Genomic DNA, 21,620 nt, shown 5'->3' with positions numbered 1-21,620 from the left:
TGTTTTGCTCATATGTTCTAGGCCGTAGCTCCGAACTAATTGAACTTTATATGTAACTTGACTAAAATCTCGTGTAGATCATCTTGGTGCATCTTAACTTGCCATTTAACAACTTTAACATAAGGTTTGTTCAGATCTGGACCAACTTTGAAACTTGCATATGAGGACTTACCGGAATCGTTATATGTTGTTTTCGGCCTCATTTAAACTTGCCTTGATGTGTTGTTCTTGTTTGCATCATCTCTTGCCATGAGTAGTCTCATCTAGCTTTGTCATGCATCATGCTTGTTGTGCATCATGTCTTGTCTATGTGTGGTGTGTTTACCATGTTGTGTGTTTCTTCTCGTTAGTTCCTGTTTCGTTGCAATCGTGAGGATTCGTTCGTCTACGCTTGGTTCGTCTTCGTGGATTCATCTTCTTCATGGACTCGTTCCTATTCCTTGCGGGATTTCAGGCAAGATGACCATCACCTTGGATCTCACTACTATCATTGCTATGCTAGTTGCTTCGTTCTACCGCTTTGCTGCGCTACCTATCACTTGTTCTTCAAGCCTCCCAATTTGCCATGTCAGCCTCTAACCTTTTTCACCCTTCCTAGGAAACCGTTGTTTTGCTATTTTACCACTTTTGCTCAAGCCCTCTTATAGCGTTGTTAGTTGCAGGTGAAGTTGAAGATTGCTCCATGGTGGACAGGATTATGTTCAGATATCACAATATATCTTATTTAATTAATGTATCTATATACTAGGTAAAGGGTGGAAGGCTCGACCTTATGCCTAGTGTTTTGTTCCACTCTTGCCGCCCTAGTTTCCGTCATATTGGTATTATGTTCCCGGATTTTGCGTTCCTTGCGCGGTTGGGTGATTTATGGGACCCCCTTGTCAGTTCGCTTTGAATAAAACTCCTCCAGCAAGGCCCAACCATGGTTTTACCATTTTCCTCACCACCACCTATACCTTTCCCTTGGGTCAGCCAACCCGAGGGTCATCTTTATTTTAGCCCCCCCCCCCGGGCCATTGCTTCTCTAAGTGCTAGTCCGAACCGAGCGATGTCCGGTGCCCCCTGGGCAACCAGGGTCTATGCCAACCCGACGTCTGGCTCATCCGGTGTGCCCTGAGAACGAGATATGTGCACCTCCTATCAGGATTTGTCGGCACATCCAGGCGGCTTTGCTGGTCTTGTTTTACCATTGTCGAAATGTCTTGTAAACCAGGATTCCGAGACTGATCAGGTCTTCCTGGGAGAAGGAATATCCTTCGTTGACCGTGAGAGCTTGTGATGAGCTAAGTTGGGACACCCCTGCAGGGTTATAAACTTTCAAGAGCCGTGCCCGCGGTTATGTGGCAGATGGGAATTTGTTAATGTCCGGTTGTAGATAACTTGACACCAGATACGAATTAAAATGCATCAACCGTCTGTGTAGCCATGATGGTCTCTTTTCGGCGGAGTCCGGGAAGTGAACACGGTTTTGGGTTATGTTTGACGTAAGTAGGAGTTTAGGATCACCTCTTGATCATTGCTAGCTTCACGACCGTTCCATTGTTTCTCTTCTCGCTCTCATTTGCGTATGTTAGACACCATATATGCTTAGTCGCTGCTGCAACCTCACCACTTATCCATTCCTTACCCATTAAGCATTGCTAGTCTTGATACCCATGGTAATGGGATTGCTGAGTCCTCGTGGCTCACAGCTTACTACAACAACAGTTGCAGGTACAGGTTATGCGATGATCATGACGCGAGAGTGATGCTTGCTTGTTTTGGAGTTCTTCTTCTGCTTCTTATTCGATCAGGGGATAGGTTCCAGGTCGTCAGCTTGGGCTTGGAGGGTGGATGTCGTTTGAGTTTCTGTTTGTGTTTCATCCTTAGTCGGATGGTGCTCTTATGTAAGATGATGTTGTATTCGTGTGGCTTTGTATGCCTTTTGTATGTACCCCCATCTATTATGTAATGTTGATGTAATGATATCCACCTTGCAAAAGTGTATCAATATGCGGTCCTATCCTTGGTGGGACCTTCGAGTCTCTTTAGGATAGTATCGCATATTGGGCATGACAACTAAACAGGAGCAAAAGGCAAAGAACAAAAATAAAATTGGGTTTCCTCCCAACAAGCGCTAACATTTAACACCCCTAGCTAGGCATGATGATTTCAATGATGCTCACATAAGAGATAAGAATTGAAAAATAAAGAGAGCATCATGAAGAATATGACTAGCACATTTAAGTCTAACCCACTTCCTATGCATAGGGATTTTGTGAGCAAACAATTTATGGGAACAAGAATCAACTAGCATAGGAAAGCAAAACAAGCATAACTTCAAGATTTTAAGCACATAGAGAGGAAACTTGATATTATTGCAATTCCTGCAAGCATATATTCCTCCCTCATAATAATTTTCAGTAGCATCATGAATGAATTCAACAATATAACCATCACATAAAGCATTCTTTTCATGATCTACAAGCATAGAATTTTTATTACTCTCCACGTAAGCAAATTTCTTCTCATGAATAGTAGTGGGAGCAAACTCAACAAAATTACTATCATGTGAGGCATAATCCAATTGGAAATTAAAATCAAGATGACAAGTTTCATGGTTATCATTGTTCTTTATAGCATACATGTCATCACAATAATCATCATATATAGCAACTTTGTTCTCATAATCAATTGGAACCTCTTTCGAAATAGTGGATTCATCACTAAATAAAATCATGACCTCTCTGAAACCACTTCCATCAACATAATCATCATAAAAAGGAGGCATGCTATCATCATAATAAATTTGCTTATCAAAACTTGGGGGACTAAAAATATCATCTTCACCAAACATACCATCCCCAAGCTTGTGGTTGCATATCATTAGCATCATGGAAATTCAAAGAATTCATACTAACAACATTGCAACCGTGCTCATCATTCAAATATTTATTGCCAAACATTTTAATGTGTTATTCTTCTAACACTTGAGCAAAATTTTCCTTTCCATCATTTTCACGAAAGATGTTAAAAAGATGCAGCATATGAGGCACCCTCAATTCCATTTTCTTTTTTAGTTTTCTTTTACAAACTAACTAGTGATAAAACAAGGAACTAAAAGATTTGATTGCAAGATCTAAAGATATACCTTCAAGCACTAACCTCCCTGGCAACGGCGCCAGAAAAGAGCTTGATGTCTACTACACAACCTTCTTCTTGTAGACGTTGTTGGGCCTCCAAGTGCAGAGGTTTGTAGGACAGTAGCAAATTTCCCTCAAGTCGATGACCTAAGGTTTATCAATCGGTGGGAGGTGTAGGATGAAGATGGTCTCTCTCAAACAACGCTGCAACCAAATAGCAAAGAGTCTCTTGTGTCCCCAACACACCCAATACAATGGTAAATTGTATAGGTGCACTAGTTCGGTGAAGCGATGGTGATACAAGTGCAATATGGATGGTAGATATAGGTTTTTGTAATCTGAAAATATAAAAATAACAAGGTAACTTATGATAAAAGTGAGCAAAAACGGTATTGCAATGCTTCCAAACAAGGCCTAGGGTTCAAACTTTCACTAGTGCAAGTTCTCACAACAAGGATAACATAATTAGATAATATAACTATCCCTCAACATGCAACAAAGAGTCACTCCAAAGTCACTAATAGCGGAGAACAAACGAAGAGATTATTGTAGGGTACGAAACCACCTCAAATTTATTCTTTCTGATCAATCCTGTCGGATATCGGTTTTCGGAAAAACCCTTAAGGTTCGAACTATGGGGTGCGCACGAAGATCTTCTCCCAACCGAAACACGCCCACAACCTCGCCGTGATTCTAAGCTAGCACGATGAACAACACAAGAGACATGAGGTTTATACTGGTTCGGGCCACCGTTGTGGTGTAATACCCTAATCCAGTGTGTGGTGTGGTGGATTGCCTCTTGGGCTGATGATGAACAGTACATAGGAAGAACAACCTCGCGAGGAGAGGTGTTCTTGTGGTGGTGTGGATGAGCTAGGCTCAGATCAGCCTTCTCTTAGCTCTAGATGAGATTCCAGATGCCTTCCTACTGTGATGGCTATCTCTATTTATAGAGGCCCTGGTCCTCTTACCAAATAGTGAGTGGGAAGGGAGCCAACAACGGCCATTTTGAAAGGGGACAACGAGTACAAGCTATCATGACTAAAGGTGGTCTTCGACTACCAAAAGCATTGGTGATGACGCCGTCTTGGGCTCCATGGTGACCTCCGTCCTGCCCCTCTGCTGGTCTTGGTATTGTTGCACCGATATGGAGACCTTTGCCTGATGCCTCGATACTCCGCGCCTGCACTTGCTCCCTTTGCACCAAAGAGGAAACGAGGACACTGCGCAGGCTGGCGCCCGCCTGGTCTTGATCGTCATGGCTTGCGTCATGAGCACCTTGTGAGGCACCCCTTGCCTTGATCTCTCCGCCTCCTCGCGAGCCTGCCTGGTGAGGCCGTCCCTAAGGAGGCCTTGCGTCGTCCGCCCTGCGAGGCATGGCCCCTTGCGAGGGTCTTGAGTGTTTGTTGATGAAGACGGGCCATACTGGGCCACCGGTTGAGCCACGTTGCAGGCCGCTGGCAGGCAAGTCTAGGGACCTCCGTTCCCAGAACGCCGACAGTAGCCCCCGGGCCTAAGGCGCGCTCGGACTTGGCTTAGCAGCAAAGCCAAAGGGCAAGTGCGGAGCGCCGCGGGCCCCAACACCATGCGGCCTTGGTCGCCGCATGGCGGTTGATTGGACATGGGTGTCTCCACTTCCCCATGCTGCCTCGGCAACTGCCTGATTTGACGAGTCCCTACTGCATGCAAAAAGAGTCATCGTTACCTGTGATCGCGGAGGCCGACGGTTGGCCTCTCTTGGGCTATAAGTACGGAGGGGCGTGAGCCCCCGTTGTCCATCTCTTCTTGCTCCGCCTGCTTCTTCTCCCTTGCTCCACCTCCATTCTCGATGCCAATGGCACCGATCCGTAGGTTCTCAGCCGCAGAGAAAGGAAAGGCCCCCCGGGAGGGGCCTGACCCGCTCCCGCTGAAGAAACGGCCGGTCCCGTGCCGCCGCGACGAGGTTGCGAGGCCAGAGATGACGAGGCCTTGGTGCGAGCGGCCACCTCCTGGGTTCCCGCTACCCTTGTATGCCCGGGTCGAGGGCCCTGGAGAAGGAGACGACGAGCGCCGCCGCCCGCGCCGCAGGCGTGGTTGACGAGCCACGGGGCGCGTGCAGTCACTCCTAGAGTCCACGTCACGGACTCCTCTCGTGAGCTCGTGCTTCACGCCGCAATGCCTCCAAGCACCTGGATCCGCCTCCCTCCATTCTTCGCCTTTGAGATGCCGCCAAGGGGGCCTCTCGAGCTTTGGTTGCAGCACGCCGACTGCAGCGCTCCGACGACCGGAGCGGCGGTTGAAGTCATCGCTCCGGGCAAGGACTTCATGACCCCAGGCTGGGGCGAGGTCGCCCAGGTCTGCCGGACAAGGGGTGCCCTCGTGATTCATTTTGAATACGATGGCGCCTCCTTGATGCTCTCCAAGGTCTTCGACGCAGAAGGCCGCCGCTTGGAGGTGCTGCCCCAGAGGAGGCAACCGGGATATCGACGTGGCATGGTCCAGGCCTGCCGTCCGCTTCCCCAACGGCTCCTCTGGCAGCAGCGGCGATGCTTGAGAATCCAGCGACTCTCCCAAGCACTTCGTGACTCCGGAGACGAGCGACAACAGCTACGTGCCCCCGAGATCGTGTCGTGCCCAGGGCAAGGCGGCCTCATCGGGCCGTCGCTGCAGCTGATCTGGATGGGGTTGGTGCCGGCCTCCCGTGGCCCACTGTTGATGATGGCGTCGTCCATGGAGGCACATGTAGTTAGGGGCTCATTAGGATTCGCGTCTTTTGTCTCCTGCGAGGAATCGAGAAAACACCCCGTGGGGCATGTAAAGGGTCCACGATGTATTTTGTTGATATTATCCTTATTATGAATCGGTGTGAATGCTTGTCCTGTCCCGGCTTGGTTCACCCTTTCTAATCCTCATGACGACTCGGTGCTCTACGCTGACATGTCCCGGTCCCCAGGCAGGCTTTAGTCGTCACTGGTATGCCAGGTCGCGATGCCGTGGTCAAAGCCAGGAGGTGAGCGGCCCAAGGTCCAGTAAGAGCCCCCAAGGCGCGATGCTCATGAGGTCCCCTTTAGCGCTCAAGCAGCCGCCGAAAGATGAGAAAGGAAGGTAATGTTGCCGTCACAGAGCCGCATTAGGTGGAGATTCTGTGTCCATCAATTAGCTATTCCAAGTGCGAAACTTTTCTCGAAAGCATGGAGTCGTTTCTTCGTGTTGCCGCAGACTTGTACGCAGGCGAGGTCGACGAGCCACGGCGGTGCGCGCCATCGCTCCTGGAGTCCATGCCACAGACTCCTCTTGCCAGCTCGTGCTTCACGCCGCAATGCCTCCAAGCACCTGGATCCGCCTCCCTCCATTCTTCGCCTTCGAGATGCCGCCGAGGGGGCCTCTCGAGCTTTGGTTGCAGCACGCCGACTGTGGTGCTCCGGCGACCGGAGCGACGGTTGAAGTCGTCGCTCCAGGCAAGGTCTTCATGAACCCAGGCTGGGGCGAGGTCGCCCGGGTCTGCCGGACAAGGGGTGCCCTCGTGATTCATTTTGAATACGATGGCGCCTCCCTGATGCTCTTCAAGGTCTTTGATGCAGAAGGCCGCCGCTTGGAGGTGCTGCCCCAGAGGAGGCAGCCGGGATATCGACGTGGCAGGGTCTAGGCCTGTCGCCCGCTTCCCCAACAGCTCCTCTGGCAGCAGCGGCGATGCTTGGGAATCCAGCGACTCTCTCAAGCACTTCGTGACTCTGGAGACGAGCGACAACAGCTACGTGCCCCTGAGCTCGCGTCGTGCCCGAGGCAAGGCGGCCTCATCGGGCCGTCGCCGCAGCTGATCTGGATGGGGTTGGTGCCGGCCTCCCGTGGCCCACTGTTGATGATGGCGTCGGCCATGGAGGCACGTGTAGTTAGGGGCTCATTAGGATTCGCGTCTTTTGTTTCCGGCGAGGAATCAAGAAAACACCCCGTGGGGGCATGTAAAGGGTCCGCGATGTATTTTGTTGATATTATCCTTATTATGAAACGGTGCGAATGCTTGTCCTGTCCTGGCTTGGTTCACCCTTTCTAATCCTCGCGACGACTCGGTGCTCTATGCTAAGAGGTCCCAGTCCCCAGGCAGGCTTCAGCCGTCGCTGGTATGCCAGGTCGTGATACTGTAGTCAAAGCCAGGAGGTGTGCGGCCCGAGGTCCAGTAAGAGCCCCCGAGGCGCGATGCTCAGGAGGTCCCCTTTAGCGCTCAAGCAGCCGCCGGAAGATGAGAAAGGAAGGTAATGTTGCCATCACAGAGCCGCATTAGGTGGAGATTCCGTGTCACATCGATTAGCTATTCCAGGTGCGAAACTTATCTTGAAAGCATGGAGTCATTTCTTCGTGTTGCGCCGGACTTGTATGTCGGCAGCTCGGATGTAGCTGGGTTAGGCCCTCGCGAGCTTCCCCTCTCTTCCCCCCACTCTCCTTTGTGCTCTACGTCCTTAGGTCCCGGCCCTCGAGCGAGCTCAGCCGCCGCTGGTATGCCAGGTCGCGATGCCGTGGACAAGGCCAGGGGGTGAGGGCTGGAGAGTCAGTAAGAGCTCCTGAGTCGCGATGCTCAGGAGCCCCCCTTTTAACGTGCAAGCATATCGCACGGGAAAGAAGGAGAGAGGTCGTGGTGCCACCCGCTGTAGACCTCAGGAGGTTCCTGTAAACCAACATGAGAAAACCACGGGTTGCCATTATGATTGCCGTCCGGCCATTGGTTGCTCCGAGAGAGTGGTGAGGGCACTGAGGGCCTGGTGAGGTGACGCTTGCTGGGCTACCGCGGGCCAGAGCTCAACCACTCAGATTTGTCGATGTTGCAGGGACGGACCCATGCACAAGCGTCGTGCCAGCGTAAGAAGCTCCATAGGTAGGCGTCAATCGAGCAGGCGATAATCACAGGCAGGTTAAGCATGAAAGGCAAATCAGCTTAGATAAATGCAGAAAGGATACATTCCACTGGGTCAGGCCCGAGCGGCTTGGGGCTGATGCAGCCCGAGGGGCGCCCCCAGCAAGGTAAGGTAAAGACATAAGCAAAAGAGATACATGCCGCAGGGACAGACCCACACGACCTGGGAATGATGCAGCCCCGAGGGCGCTCCTAGCTGAAATGAACTCGGAAGATGTCACCTGGTACCATTGTAGAGGGGGTGTTGGAGTAGCTGAAGATGCACGACGAAGAGGCCGATCCTCACGAGCCACCCGAGCCCTGAGCCTCGGGAGGCTCTAGGGGTCCAGGCGGTTCCTCGAGGATCATCTCCATCTCTGCCAGGACTGCGTGGTGCCTGGTCTCCTGAGCCGCCAGAATGCTTCGCAGATGGCGCTGGTGAGTGGCATCCGCGTTCGGTAGGCCGAAAGGCATGCAAACATAGCTGTGTGGCAGACCCTCGCAATGTCCCACGCGCGAAGGCCAGAAGCGCTCCTGAGACGCGGCTCGGTTGAGCCCTGGGTAGTCGATGCAGACGCGCAACCCACCATCCTTGCCTGGATGGGGAGCTACACCGGGCAGGCGGTGATTGCCGCGTATGACTCTTGATTCCTGCAGCTCCTGAGTGGTCTTGGTGATGAACTCGTGAGGGTTGGGCCTTCCTTGCCCCATGCCTTCCTGAGGGAAACGTGCTGCAAAGCACTCCTCCAAGTGCTGCCCGAGCGCCTCCCTCGTGATCTTGGCAAAGTCGGAGGCCCTCCAGAAGAGAGCCCCCAAGCCCTGCCCGGGGGGGCGCCGGGCACGCCTTCCTATGCGATGGAAAGAGGCGCCCCTTGGATGGGCACGGATCCTGATGCGACACCTCCTGCGGTACCAACCTCCTAAGGCCTTGAGCTGGGCGATGTCTTCTTCTTCTTGGGGACTGCCTCAGGAGGGTTCTCGCCCTTGCTGTCCGGGTCCTCGATTGATGCAGCTTGGAAGGCACGCTCGAGGGAGCACACCACATCTTTCTCTTCGTAGGGGACTTTGATGATTCCGCCGCTTCCTAGCATCTTGAGGACATTGTAGCCATGGTGGGTCACCGCCATGAACTTGGACAGGGCTGGATACCCGAGGATGGCATTGTATGGCAGGCGGATGTGGGCGACGCCGAAGTCGATAAGCTCGGTACGGTAGTTGTTGCGCTGTCCGAAAGTGACAGGGAGGCGGACCTGCCCTATCGGGGTGGTGGAGCTGTCAGTAACTCCTGAGAAAGGCTTGGTAGGCTGAAGTTGATCGTATGGCACTTGAAGATTGTTGAACATCTCGACAGACAGAATGTTGAGCCCTGTGCCGCCATTGATGAGGGTCCTGGTGACTTGCACGTTGCTGATGACTGGGAACAAAGCATTGGGAGGACGCCAGCGGTAGCCGCACACTTGATTGATCTGCTGAGAAGAAAGTGATGGCGCACTTGGACCACCTGAGCGGGCGCGTGGCCTCGAGCTTGGGGAGGACTGCATTCACCTCGCGAGCAAACTAGTTGAAGATGCGCTAAGAGGCTGGGGCCTGGGCACTGCCCATGATGCAATAGATAGCACGTGGCTCCTGGAAGCCCCCAACCCCCTCGTCCTGGTGGTGGTCATCATTCCTCCTTGGCGGTGGCGGCAGAGGAGGAAGGTTTGGGTTGCCCTACGGGCGGTCCTCGTGAGGCTGATCCCTCCATGATCCCTCGCGAGGCTAGTCCTACCAGCGATCCTCGCGAGGTCGGTCACGCCACTCCTGGCGAGGGCCTCGGTCGTCCCATTGCCCTCCACCTCGTCCTCCTCCTCGGTCGTAGCCCCGGTCGTTGCGCTCGGGGCGTCGACTGAAGCATCCTTCTCGAACGGCCTTGAGCTCCTGGCATTCGTTGGTGTTGTGGGTGTGGAGGTTGTGGTAGGCGCCGAATCGGCTGCCCTTGGATGACTTCGGCTGGTTCCTGCCATGCTTCGTGTCTGGTTCTGCTGCGAGCACGACTGCTCCTTTGCGCTTCATGTCCTTGGCCTTGGCCTTCTTCTCTTCTGGGTCAGTAGCTGGAAGCTCGAGGAGGGAGAGGCGTCCTTCCTCAGCTCTTGCGCACTTGGTCGCCAGGTTGAATGGCTCCGGGGATGTGCACAGATCCTCATGGATGGCGAGCTCCTCCTTCATCTTGACGTCGCGGACGCCATCAGAAAATGTTGAGATGATGGCCTCGTCCATCACCTTGGGGATCTTGAGGCGGGCGTTGTTGAAGCGCTGGATGTATTTCTGCAAGGTCTCTGCAGGCTGCTGCTTGATGCGGTGCAGGTCACCCGCGCCGGGGGGTGGTCGTGAGTGCCCTGAAAGTTGGTGATGAAACGGCCGCGCATCTCGTCCCAAGAGGAGATCAAGCCGGGAGGCAGGTTCAAGAGCCAGGTGCGGGACCATCCTTGAGCGCCATGGGAAACCAGTTCGCCATGACCTTTTCGTCTTCATTGGCCGCCTCGATGCCCAGCTCGTAGAGCTATAGAACTCCACGGGGTCGGCAGTGCCGTCATAGCAAGGAGGCAGGTCCGGCTTGAACTTGCCGGCCAGGCGATGCTACGCAGCTCGGTGGTGAAGGCGCGGCAACCTGCTGTGGCCACCAGAGCCCTTTGCAGACGCGAGGCTTGCTCTTGATGGTTCTCGTGCATCGCCGCCAGGGGCAGCGCGGGGTCTTGGCGTGCTGGTGCAGGGATGCGGTCTTGCCGTGCTGGTGCAGGGAGCACGTGAGCGCGTTCTTGAGGTAGGGGAATTTCTGGGCAGCTTCTTTCTTGCCGCGTGGGCGCCGGACGCTGTGGGTCACGTCCAGGGGCCACGCGCCTTGGAGCCAGGGCGCCTTCTTGGGGAGGAGGTGGCGGAGGTGCTCCCTGAGCCACGTCGCCCATGCATGACGGAGGGCGAGGCAGTGAGAGGGACGACGTGGGACAGCCCCCTGCGGCGCTGGCGAGCTCGGTGATGCGAGCGAGCCATTCTACGTAGAGGTCGTCGATGGGGCGGTAGTGCAGGAGCTCACGTGCTAGGAGCAACGCGGCCTACGCCTCCGTGGGGGCGCGACGAGTGTGAGACGACGAACCAGCTGAGGTCAGCGACGGAGTGGTGGTGCGGCCTTCACGCCGCATCGAGGGATGCAGCGAAGATGCTTGCTGCTCGTTCCCCACCGGGCCGGTGGCGGCAGGCGATGGAGAATGACGAGGAGGCCCACCGACGGGAGCCGTCTGGGCGACGCGGGCGGCGACAGCAGCCCGGCGCTCGGCACGAGCTCGGCGAGCGTCTGCCATGGATGCGACGAAGCGATGGGACGCAGATTAACGGAGAAAAGATTCTGGCGCACCCCTACCGACTACAAAAAAAGACACATCCGTGACATTTTGGGCCGAACGAATTTTTTTCTGTCATACATATGACACTTCTATGACGATAATTGTGAAAAAACCCGGTATCATCATAGATGTGGTGGGATCCTACTTGTATGACAAAAAATCAGGACAGAAAATGGGCTTTTCGTCCTGGGCGGGCCAGAGACGCAGCTGCATGACATTCTTTGGGCCGTCCATGCCGGAAAAAACCGTGGTAGAAGCGAGGGGGAGGAAAATTTCGGGGAGTTGCCGGTTACGGTGGGAGAGCGATGCGCGTTTCTCTCGTACAGGTACGCGCGTGTGTGCGAGGTGTTGGCTCTAACTGAACCCGAGTGAGGCGTTGGGCTCTAACTGAACCCGAGCGATTGCACTGCAGGCTACGCGTTACTGAACCCGAGCGATCGATCGATGGCTGTTAACTGAATCCGATGGAGCGATTCCTTCGCTACTGCTGCTAACTGAAGCCGATCGATGCTGCCTCTGGGATGAACAGTGAGCGTTGCCGGGGGGTTTGGATGAACAGTGAGCGGTGGTGTTGCCTCTGGATGAACAGGAACCCGTGGTGTGGAGGGCTGGATGAACAGTAGACGGTGGAGGGGTGGCCGTGGAGGGGTGGTTGAACAGGACCCCGTGGTGTGGAGGGCGGGATGAACAGTAGACGGTGGAGGGGTGGTTGAACAGTAGCCGGTGGAGTAGCGCTCGGTGGAGGCTGGATGAACAGGAGCCCGTGGAGGCTGGAGGAGGTCGACGGTAGCCCGTGGAGGCTGGAGGAGGTCGACGGTGGAGATGAACAATATCTCGTGGAGTCTCGTTTTGCGGTACGCCACACCCCTCCCGATGAACAGGACCCCCGTTTCGACCGTAGGAGGTCCGTTTCGTCCGTTTTGCGGTACGCCACACCCCTCCCGATCAACAAGACCCCCATTTCGACCGTAGGAGGTCCGTTTAGTCCATTTTGCGGTATGCCACACCCCTCCCGATCAACAGGATCCCCGTTTCGACCGTAGGAGGTCCGTTTCCTCCGTTTTGCGGTACGCCACACCCCTCCCGATCAACAGGACCCCGTTCCGAACGTAGGAGGTCCGTTTCCTCTGTCTGCGGTATGCCAGGCCTCGTTTCCATCGTCTGTTCCGTCCAAGCCCTCCAGATGAACATGACCACGCATTCCGTTCCAACCCAGCCGGTTGGCTCCCCATGAACACTACAACGACGCTGTTTCTCCGTTCCGACCCAGCCATGTACGTATGCGCGAGTAGGCGTTCGAGACCCTGCCCGTATGTACGTACGTGGCCGTATTTTCTTTCTTGCGCCCTCGCCGTTGTACGTACGTGTACATGCTATGTGCGCGCCTCTACTACGACACATGCACGCCTCCACATCTACGACACATGCGCACCTCTACATCGACCAGTATGTACGTACACGTTCGCGACCAGAATGACAATGCTACGTACGCTTCGACCAGGTGGTTCCCGACTGTCAGGCACTTCCTTGCGTGCGAAGATGTAGCTGGTGGGTCCCAGCAGTCAGGGGGCGAATCGTTTTTTTTTTGCCCGGACGCACTTCCTTGCGTGCGAAGGTGTAGCTGGTGGGTCCCAGCAGTCAGGGGGGAAACGTTTTTTTCGCGAAATATGGTGGCCCGTCCGGTGGGTCCCCACTGTCAGGTGGAGGAATAATTATTTTGCGCGTAATAAGGAGGCACTTCCTTGCTGCGGCCGTGGACCCAGCTGTCAGCCTCTCCACGTACAGTCCACGTCCAATGGAAGCCGTTCCTTGACCACGTTGACCACGCCGCGCCGAGAGCACCAGGGCGGTGGACGACGGCGAGGCCTAGGAAGGGGACGACGCGGAGCCGGGGAAGACGCGGCAGTGGATGCCCACGCGTAGAGGAGTACGAGGGTTCACTGGTTCGCTGCGGTGTGAGGCTGCCGTCGCCGCAGAATAACAGGGGGTGTGGGTGAGTAGAGGGATGGCCTGGCCAGCGGTGGGAGTAGTAGGGGGCGGTGAGGCCTCCGCCGCATCGCAGCCGGCCACGGGAGGCAGGAGCACGAGGCACGACCGGCGCTGGTTTGGGCGGCTGGAGCAAGAAGACCAGAGGTTGAAGAAGCACTACGGCCGTTGGATGGACATCGTACGGTCACTGGAGCTAGAATCGTGCATATTGACTAAGTTGACAAAGCCCTCCGTCCCCGTCAACTTAGTAGGCCCACAAGTCAGCCTGCCACTATACTGGGTCCCAGCTAACAGGGGGAGTATTCATTTTTTTGTGCGTAATAAGGAGGCACTTCCTTGCGTGCGAAGATATAGCTGGTGGGTCCGAGCTGTCAGCGGCAGTAACGTTTTTTTCGCGAAATACTGAGGCCCTTTCGGTGGGTCCCCGATGTCAGGTGGAGGAATCATTATTTTGCGCGTAATAAGGAGGCATTTCCTTGCGTGCGGCCGTGGACCCAGCTGTCGGCCTCTCCACGTACAGTCCACTTCAGATGCATGTCGGTCGTTGACCACGTTGACCAGGCCGCGCCGAGAGCACCAGGGCGGTGGACGACGGCGAGGCCTAGGAAGGGAACGACACGGAGGCAGGGAAGACTCCGCAGTTGTTTCCCACGCGGAGGGGAGTACGACTGAACGAGGGTTTACTGGTTCGTCTGCCGTCGCCGGAGAATAACAGCAGGTGTGGGTGAGTAGAGGGATGGCTAGGCCAGCGATGGGAGTACGGTGGGGCGGTGAGGCCTGCGCGGCAGCACAGCCGGCCGCGGGGAGGAGGGAGCAGGCAGTCCCGCCGGCGCTTGTTTGAGCGGCTGGAGCAGGAAGAGCAGAGATTGAAGAAGCACGACGGCCGTTGGATGGCCATCCAACAGTCACTGCTTGTGCGTCAACCTTTTTTTAGGAAAGCCTCAAATCTGTGGAAAACAGCATACAACCCATCTGCCATTATTTCTAATAATTTACAGCCCATTTGCTAATTCTTAAGGTTTTTTTGGAGCCCATATTCTTTTTGTTAGCATTACAGCCCATATTGTGGCCACGGTTAAAAAATTATACGAAATTTTGCATATTTCGGTGCGGTCCGAACTGTTTTTAATCCCGAAATTTCGACTCACATTCAAACTGATTTTAAAAATAAATGTATATCAATATAAAATCCAACAAATTCTCCACGCATAAAAATTAATGTAATTTAAAATCTCGAAATGAAAAAAAGATATTTGAAACTAATTGCCGGTTTGATGTGTTTTAAAAATGTACAACCCATTTCTCATTACTGATAGGCCATTTTCTCGGCCAGCCGAATGAAGCTCTCCTCGTCTTGAAAGATTTGCAGCCCAACAGGCCTGACAAAGCGACTTACTTGGCAAATCACAAAAAAACTGGGCTGTGGCCTTGGACCCAGCTGTCAGCCTCTCCACGTACAGTACTCTTCCGATGGAAGTCGGTCGTTGACCACATTGACCACGCCGCGCCGAGAGCACCAAGGCGGTGGACGACGGCGAGGCCTAGGAAGGGGACGACGCGGAGCCGGGGAAGACGGCAGTGGATGCCCACGCGGAGAGGAGTACGAGGGTTCACTGGTTCGGCTGCGGCGTGAGGCTGCTGTCGCCGCAGAATAACAGGGGGTGTGGGTGAGTAGAGGGATACCCTGGGCCAGCGGTGGGAGTAGTAGGGGGCGGTGAGGCCTCCGCGGCATCACAGCCGGCCACGAGAGGCAGGAGCACGCGGCACGACCGGCGCTGCTTTGGGCGGCTGGAGCAAGAAGACCAGAGGTTGAAGAAGCACTATGGCCGTTGGATGGACATCGTACGGTCACTGGAGCTAGAATCGTTCATATTGACTAAGTTGACAAAGCCCTCCGTCCTCGTCAACTTAGTAGGCCCACAAGTCAGCCACCCACTATGGTGGGTCCCAGCTAGCAGGGGGTATTCATTTTTTGGTGCGTAATAAGGAGGCACTTCCTTGCGTGCGAAGATATAGCTGGTGGGTCCGACCTGTCAGCGGGGGGGGGGACGTTTTTTTCGTGAAATACAGAAGCCCTTCCCACGCACAGTCCACGTATAGTGCATAATAAGGAGGAACTTTCCTTGCGTGCGACCATGAACCTCGTGGGTCCCAGCCGTCTGGCTCTCCACGTACAGTCCTCTTCCGATGACTCTCGTATGTTGACCACGCCGCGCCGAGCGCACCGAGGCGGTGGACGACGGCAAGGCCCCAGACTGGAACGACCCGGAGATGGGGAAGACGCGGCAGTGGAGTCGCAGACGGAGAGGAGTGGGAAACTTGACTGGTTCGGGTGCGGGGTGGGCCTACACTCGGCAGAGAATAACAGGAGGTGCGGAGTGGAGGGATGGCCTGGCCGTCGGCGGGGTAGCGTTTCGCTGAGGAGCGCAAAACAACGCCGCTGGACGCCGAAGGCTGGAGCAGGCGGTTCCGGCAGCGCTGGGGAAGAAGACGAGAGATTGAAGAAGAATGCCGGCCGTTGGATGTAAATCCAACGCCTTCTTAGGCTTCGACCTACTGGCCCACATGTCAGCCAGTCCATTTGTTTTTTAGTCCATTTGGTGGGCTGGGTGAAACAATGATGTAGCATCTATGCAGCCCGTTTAAATCCCATTTGCATTTTTCTCGAAATCCGCGGACTTGCTGGGCTGGGTGAAAATATCATGTTGGGCTAGACGGAGAAATGTTATAAAAACATAAACACATGATTGCACGTCAGTAAAATCTTTGCAAGCTTATGTACGCAATCACTAGGAGTTAACTTGGCAAGTTATATATAAACAATTATTATTATTATTTTGTAAGAACTTTCAACTTACGAAATAAAATATCATTTTAATTTGATGAGTTAATAGTACGTGGGGTATTATTATTTTTTAGGCTAGACGTGGGACAGTTGAGTTGGTTCTAGGGGAAAGTACTGGGAGAAAACTCAGTTTACATCGAAAAAGAAAGTGGGAGAAAATTCAGAGACCTGCTGGGTCCACCTGAGGAGAGGAATATGTTGGGAGGAAGGAGATTCAAAGCACGGCAGCCGAGTGAACTAGTTTTTTTACGGACAAGTGAACTAGTTTACATACATTAGCAAATAGCCACTAAAAAAGCAATCAGGTTAATGGGTTCTTAAAAGAAATATTTCGGACAAAACAGATAATTACGACACATAGGCTAATGCATGAAACACTCAGATGATAAAGGTGCTTATAAACAGATAAAGTACAACATCTAGACCTTCCTGGCACGCTTGATCATGACGCTGCGGCTGTCCGTGTACTCGTCGGTTACGGGAAGCAGACACGCCCTCATGTCCAAGATCTGCCTGTACATGTCGTAGCATGCGTATGCGTCCTTGGCCGCGTAGGTTATGTAGGCTAGATTCAGAGGTACCTCCCACGTGTTCAGGTCGTCTTCTTTCATGTTGGCGTATCAGGGGTCGATGATGGTCTCAGCGAGGTCAACCACGGAGTCCTTCTCCTGCCCGTTGCTGATGATCTTGTATTGCTTCTGGATGTCGACAAGCTTGTTGCACCAGATGGCCGAATCGTCGCGTTCTTCCTTCTCTCCACCGTAGCGAAGGTGCAGTCGGCGCTGCCGATGAAACGGGCGAATGCTCCAGAACCTGGTGCAGCCATAGGACTGAGGCGAGGCAGAGCTTCACCGAGTCCGTATCGTTGGTGTACATCACATTCAACTTGGTGCAGCCATAGGACTGAACGGCGAACTAACTCCTTGCTGAAGTCCATATCCAGCAGGCTCACCCCTCGGATCGCCATTGGAGTCTCTTCGAGTGAACGAGTGTGTAGGCGGCGGCAGCAGTTCGTTTTTCAGCTCTTGGGGAACTGGATTCAACAGTAAGCTGAGTGTGTACAGGCGACAACAGTTACTACCCCTCCCTCGTCCGCTGCACGCCCGGCAGAAGATGCACCCTCGGCGCATTCAAACGCCTCCATTAAGAAACCTACTCCGGCCACACGTCGGTTCACGAGCGGGTCTGTATTGGTACTGTAATAACAGGAGTTAGTGGTCACTTTACTTAAATTTAATTAGCTTTAATAGAAATTTATACTTAAAACAAGCAATGCATTGGCTCGTTCTATCAGTGCCACGGGATCAACATGCACAACAATTAGAATTATTATTCTCAGGACGCACACGATCAGCACATTTGTCGCACTTTCACAAAGATAATACTACCAAGTTTGAACTGTTTGTTATGGTTGCTGTCCTCTGCATCATCATGCCGTGTTTCCCAGCTTGCAAGATTCAGAACCAACAAATAAGATCCAAATAATAAGTACAACAAAGATGCCTACACATCTCATTGATTCCCAGCTTGCAAGATTCAGAACCAACAAATAAGATCCAAATAATAAGTACAACAAAGATGCCTACATGTCTCATTGATTCCCAGCTTGCAAGATTCAGAACCAACAAATAAGATTCAAATAATAAGTACAACAAAGATGCCTACACATCTCACTGATTCCCAGCTTGCAAGATTCAGAACCAACCCATTAGAGCCTTTTGATAAAGTGAATATCGGGATTAAATCCATCTTGGCTAGCCATGTCATACAATCGAAGAACTTGGCGAATGCTCTTGACCGTCACAACATCTGTAGTAGAGTATTCCTGTTTGCACACATGTTTGCATAGCACAAACAAGGAGACATGAGAGCATGATTTCGCTTTAGTTGAACCATTTTGTGCAGTTCCACCAAAATTGAGAGATGTTGCTCTTGACCGTCACAACATCTGTAGTAGAGTATTCCTGTTTGCACAGCATGTTTGCATAGCACAAACAAGGAGACAGGAGAGCATGGTTTCACTTTAGTTTAACCATTTTGTGCAGTTCCACCAAAATTGAGAGATGTTGCCCACGTGACATTTTAGTTGAACTGCACAAGACACTCATTCCAAAAAAAGTGTTTTGTGCAGTTCACCAAAAGGTCACAATAGCAACAAGGTGAAATGGATATCCCTATCTGCACAAAATGATAGAAAGTAAACAGTTGCTGGTCAATAAGAATATACGAAACATATACAAAATGAAAAGAAGCATCTTAATTATGTTCATGGCAATCACGCAAGGACAGTAGAAATTTTAAAACGTCAGCAATGCTTCATGTTACCAGAAGCATTACGATCAACAATGAGATTCCTCAGATATGGGATTACTTTAATGGTGGCATTGCTTGTTTACCAGACACAGTAAATCAACAGCAGCTAAAGAGTTGGTTTAAGGGCATGGGACCGTGGGGACACCAGGACACTCAGCAGCGTAAAGGAGCAACTTACTTATCATACTGGGGAAAACAGCAGGAGTGCCATTTGTAACACAGTTTAATTGCATCTTATCACTGGAGGCATTAGATTAACAATAACACTGGTTAGACATGTCCCTAAGGTAACAGTGTGATCGCTTCATTTTACATGCGCCCTTACAGCAAAAGGTTGGTTTACCCGCAAAAAAAACAGCAAAAGGTTGGTATAAGGACATGCGACAGTGGACGCATCAGCACAATGTACCTACAAGGAGGCATAAAGTGGTGATGCCGAGCTTGTTCACGCTATGGGGCACTGGGGCAAACCTAATCCTGGAGACCTTTTACTATGTGAGGGCAGCAAATCTAATCCTGGAGGCCTTTTACTATGTGAGGGCAGCAAATCTAATCCTGAGACCTTTTACTATGTGAGGGCAGCAAATCTAATCCTGAGACCTTTTACTATGTGAGGGCAGCAAATCTAATCCTGAGACCTTTTACTATGTGAGGGCAGCAAATCTAATCCTGGAGACCTTTTACTATGTGATGGCAGCAAATCTAATCCTGGACATACTCTGTTGACTTGTCCACCAGCCGCCACTTTCTATCCTTTTTTCAACCAATAATAGATCTGTTCCTTATCCAGTTTGTACTGCGTTTTCCCATTATTTCCCTTTTCAACCAAGAGACCGGTTGGGTATCCGGTCTCTACTACTTTCACCATATTATTTCCTCTTTGAATCAAGTCCTAGATTCATGCTACAACTTTCCCCCCTTTCTTCGTTGTTTGAACAAAGCCCTAGATTCGAATGCATGAAGTAGCTTTACCTCTAATAATACTAAAAATTTAGGTGGCTTTGGAAGAGCTGATGGGAGTAGAAAAAGATGCACATGCAGACACGTGGGGAGCTGGGGCAGTAGAGCAAGGCCGCTTTCGAAGAACTTATACCTGAGGGTCGCCGGGATGTCGGCGGCGGCAGGTCGGATCTGCGGACAATACGGCAGGGAGGAAGAAGGGTCGGAGGACCTCCCGAGCCGGCGCTGTGTCGGAGAGAACGGCACGGGCAGAGGATCGGGCCCCTCCGGCAGCTGTGGGTTTCCTCCCTCGGCGGCGATGACCGCGTGAACGATGCACCTTTTAGTCCTCTACACACACCGGCCGAAGGGATCCGGCCGGATCTGTGACCAGCGGTGAGCAGAGAGAAAATGTCGCTACCGCTGTCTTGTTTATATCTGGAGAGGATGAGAGAATGAAGAGAGCAACCCTAGTAAAGCAAGCGCTCAGGCCCCTGCGTCCATATATAGTGGAGTGATTATCTTTTTTCTCTCCACAACAAGCGTTTCAATTTGTGTACGTGGCATTAAAGAAAAGAAACTCTCTATTTAAGGTGACTACTCTACGACTCCTACTTACTACTACAGTACTACCTCCGTCCTGGTTTATAGGTCCCTTTTATAGTTTGTGCCAAATTTTGACTAAAGATTTAACTAACAAAATGTTAATGCATGTCAAGAAAAATTATCTCATTGGATTCGTATTTGAACATAGTTTTGAAAAATATAATGTTTGGTGACATGCGTGAACATTTTCTTAGTTTAATCTATGGTCAAAATTTGGCACGAAATACAATGGGGACCAATAAACCCGGACAGAGGTAGTATTGTTCACTTGTGCTCCCCGCCCCTCCATTCATTGAACAACCCCACGGGTGAATAAACATACAGTAAGTACTGTATTTATATAGAACGAACAAGCTCGAACTATTTTCGCGTAGTTAAAAGTTGAGGGCGGGGCTTTTCCCGGGCAGTACGCGCGGCAGTTTTCGGGTAGGCGGTTTGACAGAGAGGCGAGGAGGGTGAGCGAGTGGGGCTGTGCGATTTGACGGCGCGTTACTGCTGGAAAGACTTGTGATATGACCACTCACTATAGTCATGAATTACTGGCGCTCCGACCGGGGTGATGCCCCCCTTCCGTTCCGCGCTCTAATCTGGTGCATGACACGTCGACCCGGATGCTGGCTCTCCCACATGTCGGAGTAGTAAGAAGGAGCAAAGAATGATGCGGTATATACTAGTACTATACTACTCCCTCCGTTCCTAAATATAAGTCTTTGGAGAGATTTCACTATGGACCACATACGGAGAAAAATGAGTGAATCTACACATAAAATGCATCTATATACATCCGTATGTGGTCCACAGTGAAATATCTACGAAGACTTATATTTAGGAACGGAGGGAGTACTACTCAGGTCGGAGGAGTGCGAACCACGGCAGCCCAGTGAACCAGCCGTGCGAACCACGGTAGCCCAGTGAACCAGCAGTAGAAAACAATAATGTGGTGATATGGCCATAAAAAACAATGTGCTACGGTCCACACTGTAGCATGTACAGTAACACTCCTCTTTGTTTGGATCCCTGAGTTAGAGCTAGTTTGGGTTGAAATAGCCTCAAATTATCGAAACAAGAGGGGTTAGTTTGAGCTAGTTTGCTCTAACCCAGCTAAAAAAACTAGCCCGGTGGAGAGGTTCTAATTGGGTTAGTTATCCTGGGCCCACTAAAAGAGAACTAAAAAATCTCACCTGCCCGCACCAGATCGCTCCCCTAAAAAATCTCACCTACCCGCACCAGATCGCTCCCCCCTCTCGCACGACTCCTCTCTGTTCCCCATAGGGCCGCCGCCCAAGCGCCGCTCGCCCTCTCTCTCCTCCGGCCGCCCTCTCCTTCCGGCCTCCGCCGCCCTACTCCGGCCGCCCTCTCCCTCCGACCTTCGAAGGTCGCCCCGCTCCCCCTTCACCAGTCGTTTTTCTCCCTCTGTCGTGTGCGGCGGCGGCGCATCTACCATGGAGGTCGCGAGAGGGGTGAGTTTGTTCGTTCCTTCTCTGTCTCACGGCCATATCATTGATCTTGCTTGCTCCAGCGCTAATTCTGATTTGGAAAAGTAGATCCTGATCAAACTTGCTATA

Source organism: Triticum aestivum, chromosome 3B (genome assembly GCF_018294505.1).
Source record: "Triticum aestivum cultivar Chinese Spring chromosome 3B, IWGSC CS RefSeq v2.1, whole genome shotgun sequence".
NCBI lineage: Eukaryota > Viridiplantae > Streptophyta > Magnoliopsida > Poales > Poaceae > Triticum > Triticum aestivum.
This window is presented reverse-complemented; position numbering follows the sequence as displayed.